General features: G+C 40.4%; 1 pseudogene; it reads right to left on the reverse strand.

Moving 5' to 3' along the window:
- Nucleotides 1-5,225: 5,225 nt before the first annotated feature.
- LOC111745666 lies at nucleotides 5,226-5,797 on the reverse strand (annotated as a pseudogene).
- Between the last annotated feature and the right edge of the window lie 2,119 nt (nucleotides 5,798-7,916).

A 7,916-nucleotide genomic window follows, 5' to 3' on the forward strand; every position in this document is an offset into this window, starting at 1 on the left:
CAGATTACGATGCAGGCTGTTGGGCCTGCACCAGGGCTACTAGTCTAGTCTACTTGGAACTTTTGGGGAATCACCTGTCCCACCGCCCTGTGCACATTCTCACCTTACTGACAACATACACTTTCTACAGCATGTTCTTTCTTTGGGTCGTAGAGAGAAATATCTGATCCTGAATGCTAGAATGGTCTTTACCTTTAAGAGTCCTCATCTGCCTTAACTTCCATTTGGATTTCTCATGTCTCAGCTACCAGCCGTACAAGCTAACTGGAAGCACTCATTGTGCTCCATCTTTGAAGGATTCTGTTACTTGACAGTAAGTTATTGCTAGAGATGGATGAGCCCAACGACAGCTGGTACAAAAGCTCATTTTGACAGTTTTTAAAATGTGTGACCTCTTCCCCGGGAGGGTTAGGGGTGGGCATTTGGCCAGCTCTTGGGCTTGGGGATCAGGTTCTTCAAAGTCAGAAACCAGAGGCCTAGATCCTTGTCCTCGAGCTCCTGCTGGTGGGTGAGGGCAAGAACAGGTCATGGCCAGGGGAACCTGAAGTCCAAAGAGGCATTAGTCCAACCTTCATGGTGATCAAACCCGTTAAATTTGGTGTTGCCCTGGTCCAAGCCTGGGCTCTGCCGGTCATCAGCCATGTGACCTCCACCAGGTTCCCAAACCTCGGTGCCTTAATGACCTGGTGCAGAGATGCACATTTTGCATAGCTATTTAAGGCTGATATTGCAGTTGTTAGAGATTATATATTTAGAGAAGGTTGGCTGCTTTGCATACTAATGTAAAATGCTTAGAACTTTGTACAGCTTTTAAATGATCTTAATGCAAAGGGAAAAAATAGATTCATATGCTAAATTATTATCTAAATGAAGCCTAGTGATCCCAGTCTGCCAACCACATAGGCCTATTGAACCGTAGAGACACAGTATTGAAAAGATTTCAACCTAGAACTCCATCTAGTCGCAGATGGGATTCAGATGCTAGCAGAATGCATTTCTCTAACGACAAGCAGTTCCTTTCCAGAGCCGTCAATAGCAGAGAATAATAACACAAGGCATGGCGTGGAAGTAATGGAACCAACAAGAATATTTGCCCAACTAGAACATAGATGTCGAAATAGCATCCAAATCAGGTTAATTCACCACAGTAGTATCATTAGGTGTTGGAGGCTTAGAGATGATATCTTTGATAAAAGTGCTTTTGCACCTTTGGGAAAAGTCTACCCACACTGTGGGGGAGCCTTTGACTCTTAGTAGTAAATCTTTAAGGGTTGTTTCTTTCTTTCTCTTCCTTCCTTCCTTCCTTCCTTCCTTCCTTCCTTCCTCTCTCTCTCTCTCTCTTTCTTTCTTTCTTTCTTTCTTCCTCCTTTCTTTCTTTCTTTCTTTCTTTCTTTCTTTCTTTCTTTCTTTCTTTCTTGCTTGCTTGCTTGCTTGCTTGCTTGCTTGCTTGCTTTCTTTCTTTCTTTCTTTCTTTCTTTCTTTCTTTCTTTCTTTCTTTCTTTCAATTCAAGTGGGGATAGTGATGCAGGTTACAAAACTATCTAGAAATCATTTTGAAGAATTGGAGACATTTGTATTTTTTTCTTCACACTTTTTATTTGCCAGTTTTTCTACAGTAGGTATGAATTATCTGAATGAAAACTACATAGAAAAAATCATATATTTTAAGGTACATGGAACAAAACAATAAAAATCAATGCTCAATTGGTTGTATTGGTAGAAAAATATTTAGGAGAAAGATTTCTGCTGCTAACTTTGCTTGGTTTCCTGGTGGTATCAGAAATTAATTTTATCTTTAGTCAATATTTTCATCAAAAATACCTATTAAAAACATGTTTGCCAAATTAAAAAATGTAAGGAAGCCAATTAACAGCAGAACAGATGTTGTAGAATACTGAATTCATAATTTAGATCATCAGAATTTCTTCAGAAATGTCTCAGTAAAACCCACCCTGACCACGCTGATCCCCCTTATTCTGTTTTGGATTTTCCCCCATAATGCTTATCGATTTCTAACATACTGGATAATTTGCTTATTTATTATTGTTATTATTTACTATCTGTACACACACACACACACACAGAGCTAGAATTAAGTTCTGCAAACGTTAGGATATTTGTTTTAACTGGTGTAACCCAGTGTTTGCAGCATAATAGGTACTCAATAAATATTTGCTTAATAGCACTGAATGAATCAACCTGAGAGAAAAGAACTGTATGCTTTGAGTCCTTTTGGATCTGAAAATGCCCTTATGTTGCCCTTGAAAAAGAATGCTTTGCTTGGCTGGATGTGGTTCATGTATCACTTTCTTTCCTTTCAAAATCCTAAATTAAGTTCTGTCTTTTTGGCATTTAATCAAACCAGCCCTACTTCCATCTGCACACTATCACTCTCCTCACCTACCTCGCTTGCTCCTGCCTTCTCCTTTAGCACCCCCACACTTCACTCCAACGCCACACCACCTTCTTCCTTCACAAGGTCCTTCCCTATCCCCAGTACATAATTTCCTATTCTCAACCACCAAGAATTTAGTCTCTTTTTTTATTGCATTCTGCTTTACTAAATAGTAACTTTTTTTTTTTTTTAAATAAGATTGGTTTACCTTTAATGCCCAAACAAGATTTGGATAAAACGAGAAATGAGAAATAAGCTAATCTCAATTATTAACATATATTCAAAAACAGAGCAAAACACATAAAGCAATATAACTAAATAGTAGCTTTTAACTGCACTGCCTGCATGTAATTTCTTCCCACCCTCGCCCATCCATCCTTCCTGAACCTCTGCTTTCATCTCATCACTTAACCACTAGGAAGGCTCATGGGCTCGATCTTGTCCACCAAGGAGAGACATGAAGTCTAGATCCTGGGCTCCTCACATGCTCAGTTCCTCTTTGAACCTCGGTTTCCTCGGAGTCTTCTCATCAAAACTGTTCTCGCTGTTTCACAAATAGGCTCAGCCGGGCTTCTCTGTTTGCTCACCCCCTTCTGCAGCCATTTTTGTGACAGGAGCAAGTTCCTCTGCCCATGAAGCCCTACCGTCCTGGACGCTCCATGGAGCCCATATCCTCTTTGATAGCCCCACGCCTTCTCCGGAAGACCTAAGGCATTGATCGGGCACCTGGGCTGTACTTGATCTTAGCTGGCCCACTTCTCTGGTGTCCATGTATATTTTTTCTCTCCCATCAGACTATCAACAATTCTAGATTGAACCATATGAAATTGCCTTTATTTTTTTTTTTCAGGTCAAATATGGTTCAATATTGGTAATTTCATATGACTCAACCTAAAAACTTTTCTTAAAGTTCTGTACTTAGTAGATACTTAACAAATATTTGTTGATTTGAATTAAAAAAAAAAATAGAGATCTTATAAAATAAGAAAACATCTTTTTCTAATTACATTAAAGTTAAACTAATCCCACTTTAAAACACTAAAAAGGAAATCTTGGCATAATGAAACCTTTGCTATAAAGAGTGTATTCTAGGTTCCAGTGGAACCTCGAATTGCCCTGAGTTTGCACAAGCAGGCCTTGGAGGCGACAGACGCTCTGGCTCTCGTGACTCCATCCCTGATTAAGACCACATGTCATCTGAAAATGAGCCAGGGTCTCATTCAGTAGAGTTGTTATTTCTTGACTATCTAAATAATCTACTACAGAGCTTCTGGAAAATCCCTCAAAGTGGATACCACATGCGGTCTGTGGTTATCAGTTTTTAATTGTGGCAAAATTTTTGTGCCATGAAAAACTGTGCCGCAATTTTTCTTAGTTATGGCAAAGTACACATAATAAAAAATATCATCTTGATCACTTTTAATTGTACAGTTCGGTGACATTCAGTACATTGACACTGTTGGGCAACCATCACCACCATCCAACTCCAAAACTTTTCATCTTACAAAACTGAAACTCTTTCCCCACTAAACACCTTGGATACCCTGCTCATTCATACATATGTGTAACTCTTCACTCAACTGGTGTTTAGATGCTGGTCCCCTGTGCCAGCTTGTTTACATGCTAGTACAAAGCCGATGGTGTGGGAAAAGGGACAGACAGAAGGAGGGGGACTGGACAATGATGGAAGGAGAAAAATCCTGTTGCTATATGAAAGAAAGAAGGAATGGTGCATACAGTTGGCTTGTAGGTTTGGTACTCAGATGGTCATGGGGTGCCTGTCTGAAGGCTCTATCTCCCTAGGAAGTATGAGGCTGCCAATGGGGGATTTTTGGGTCCTCAAGGGTGGCTTTTAAATATAGAAAAGATTATCTAAAAAGGTGGTTACTTGAGTTAAAAAAATACAGATACCAATCCCTGGTACTTCCTTAAGTTTTTAAATTCAGTTTACCAATCTTCTATTCTACTTATTAACCCAGTATTTAGCAATTCCTTTTAATTACTTTGATTAATGTCTAGTTTCATTTTTAAATGGAATTAAATAATCTCTTTAAGTATTTTAAATTGCATTTATAAGTCTATTAATTCTTTAAGTACTTTAGTTATCTAATTAACAAATAAACCTTTCCAAGTACTTAAGTAATCCTTGGAAATCTCATAAATTAAACTTATAACTATGGTGAGTCTTAGGCTCTCTTAAATGCTCCGATGTTGTTAATGCATTTACTAAGATTATAACCTAAATTCCATAGTCTAACTTCAATAATACATTTCAAATTAACGGGCCAAATTCTTGTATCACAAATACATAAACTACCCACTATGTACAAATTTTCTTAATACTATAGCTTGATTCTCTTAACCATTTCCATATTTGATTCAAAATCTTCCTGGGAGTAAGAAATATTTATCTATAAAAGAAAGCATTATCATCCCAATAGTGTTGACATGACTTTTCTAAGGGGTTTCTAGGTTTGCCTTCAGTTGGGAGAGTTTTTTATGGTCATAGAGGTCCCAGCCCAAGCATTGACTGGGTTCCTGCCCAAGGCAGGCTGGTGTGAGTGCTGCCTGTGGCTGAATACTGTCCCCTTCCAGCAGGTGCTCCCCAGCTCTTGGTCCTGGATTCCTGGGACCTCGTTGCAGTTTCATCCTCAAGGAGGCCTGTAGTTGCTTCCAGTTGATTAGATGCACCTACTCTGTGTAGTGGCCCAGTCTCCCCCGCCTCCCGTCCAAATCAATATTCAACTTTTATTGTACTTTTAAAATATCACAAATAAGTCTGAGGAATCACCTGACATCTTGGCATTTCTGTAGCTGGGCAACTTAGACCTTATTCATTGGCCTGCTGAACTGTTTCTTTTTCAGAAACATAGATGCCGCCTCCAAATTTTCTGACATTCTTGTTTTTAACTATTGTGGCTTGTTGAATTAAAGCAGCTGAATTTGATACAAGTTTAATGTCGTTTCCTTCAAGAACTAACTCATCTTTCTGGGTCTGAGATACTGAACAAGCGATACCTGACATCATCTGAGCACTGCGGATGTATTTATCACCAAAGAAATTTCAGATTTCAACAAGAGAACCAACCTCCTGAATAATGACATTGATGGGGAAGTGAGCAAACACAGATCTCATCTTGTAATGGAAGCCAGTGTAATGCCCTTGATCATGTTCTATACACAACTACAGATAGTGCGAACAGCAGCCAGTTCTTTTCTATTTCCCCATCATTTGTCAGTCTGGAGCTTCCTCTTTTCCTTTCTGAGGAGATTGAGTTCTAAGTTGATGTGATTGAAGTCCCTCCACAGGTGCTTCTGGGGCCCTTCAGTAACTATGTGTCCCTTCGGTGATGTCCACATTTTCTGGAGTGTCGACATCTGATTGCTGAGAATGGTCTTCATCCTCACAGTAGATGCAGCAAAGAGCTGTTGTGGCTCATTCTATCTGGGATCTTTTTCACATTTGTTGTCCTGCTACTGTCACAACTCTTAAACAGATGTCTAACATCCAGTTGAATCTCTCATGGTGTTGTCCAGTTCTAAGGTCATTCCAGTGACAGAGACAAGGCCATCAGACAAGGGACATCCGGAGAAGGCCAAGGGGTGAGGATTTGGAGGAGGGAAGAAGCATTGTGCAGTAGCCTTCAGGGAGCATGATGATCTGAGTGACCATATGGGTGGGGCCGCCCACCGGATGGCGAGCACCAGTGACAGTGCTCTCCACTGTCCTCGTCTGTGTGACAAGAGGCACCTTCATTTGTTTGGAGCTTACAAGTGTTCCAGCAGCTGTTCACTCCAGGCTTACATGTTATTGTAAGAACATAATTGCACTCAGATCGCTTCTCAAGTGTCATTTGGTATTCACTCTGTTTTAAAGAAAACCAAACTGGAAATTCAAACATTGTAGAATTTCAATTAGCCAACCCATTCTCAAAGGAATACCATAGGCCAAACTCAAAAGATTGGTGAATTAACACTCATTTTGATGTTGGAAGCTAAAATAACATGTTCAAAAGTGTATGTATCATTTTTTTAGAACACTCAACTTTAACTTAAGACATTGGATTAAATACCTTCTATTGTAGTTATAAAGATAAACTATGGAATATTAATTAGATAAAGGAGAAAGCAAAGAGGAATTGACGAAAGAAAGAATCCGAGGGATCTATGAATTGGGACGTGTAGGTAATATTGAAGATTAAGTAAATGAATTGGAAGAATAATCAATTGTGGCTGGAAGATAGGACTTGTAAATTGCAAATTTGAGGTGGTGCAGTCAGTGCTCAAGGAAGGAAGGAAAACATCACTGAAGAGAAGAAAGATAAGAAACTGGATTCATCCGATGACTTTGTCCAGTTCTCGCTCTTAGAAACTGTACTTCTTTTCTCTGGAAAGGTGTGAAAGCACATTCATAAAACATCTGAGCTAGAAGGGACCTTGGATGTCATCTGAGCCCATGCTTTTATATTACAAACAACAAAACTGAAGCTTAGAGAGATTGTGGGAACAACACAGTAAGAGTGTTCAAACAGCGAGGAGTGTAAAGCACAGTCATGCGCTTCTTCAAACAGATCACTTCAAATGAGGTGTGTCATGGCAAGGGGCTCTTGATTTTTTGAAGACTCAATCTTGCGGACATCAGGAAAAGGTGCGTGACAACCTTGCTTGCTAACTTCAACACTGGCGCTAGGTAGAATTTCCATCTGTGAGCATGTCTCAGATGTCCTCACGCACTTCCAAAGGTTTCAGAGATGGTGGAATTCTGCTGCCTGGCCAGGTGAGTTTAGCACCAAGATAATGGGATCCAAGCTAAGGGGATCTGAGCCTAGGATGGACTCCCCACACATTGCTGGTGAGAGTATGAGAGAGAGGAGAGCACAGGCATATTCTGAGGTCGGCGGAGAGGAAGATTGTGCTGCTCAATGAGCAGGAGGCACATATATGATCATTGATGAGAAGGAGGTGACAGTAGATCTCCCGATAACTATTTTCATCTTTCACAATCAAGCTTAACAATGTTATATTTTACCTCTCAGTTTCTGACCATTGTAGGTCAATTTGAAGGTCAGTTTGAAGGTGAATTCTTCTCTTGAAAAGAATCTTAAATATTCTTGAACATTCTTGAATGTTATCCTGAATGTTCTTGGTCCTCAACTGAATGCGTACCAGGTATTTGGAGGTCAGGGTTGTCTACCTCCTTCCTGCACAGGCCACCATCAATAGTTCCCATGTTTTGAAAGTGGATCAGACCTTATTCTCTTGGGCAAAATGTCCTCCTCATCAGAATCCTCTGGGGAAGACCTTTTTTTCATGGGCAGCACAGTGCTGGGAGTCTCCTTGTGTCACTGTCAATCAGTGACAACAGTAGGCCTTTGTGAATGGTACCCCAAGCATCCCCAGGACCGCCAAAACCATGGGCCCGACTAATGTGGAGACAGCAGATACAAACAATTCCCAGCTCCAGGCCAGCAGACTCTCCTCAGCAGAGCCTGGCACCGAGGCCAGGGCACTGTGTGCCAGC

The sequence above is a fragment of the Pteropus vampyrus genome, unplaced genomic scaffold (genome assembly GCF_000151845.1).
Source record: "Pteropus vampyrus isolate Shadow unplaced genomic scaffold, Pvam_2.0 Scaffold160, whole genome shotgun sequence".
In the NCBI taxonomy this organism is placed as follows: domain Eukaryota; kingdom Metazoa; phylum Chordata; class Mammalia; order Chiroptera; family Pteropodidae; genus Pteropus; species Pteropus vampyrus.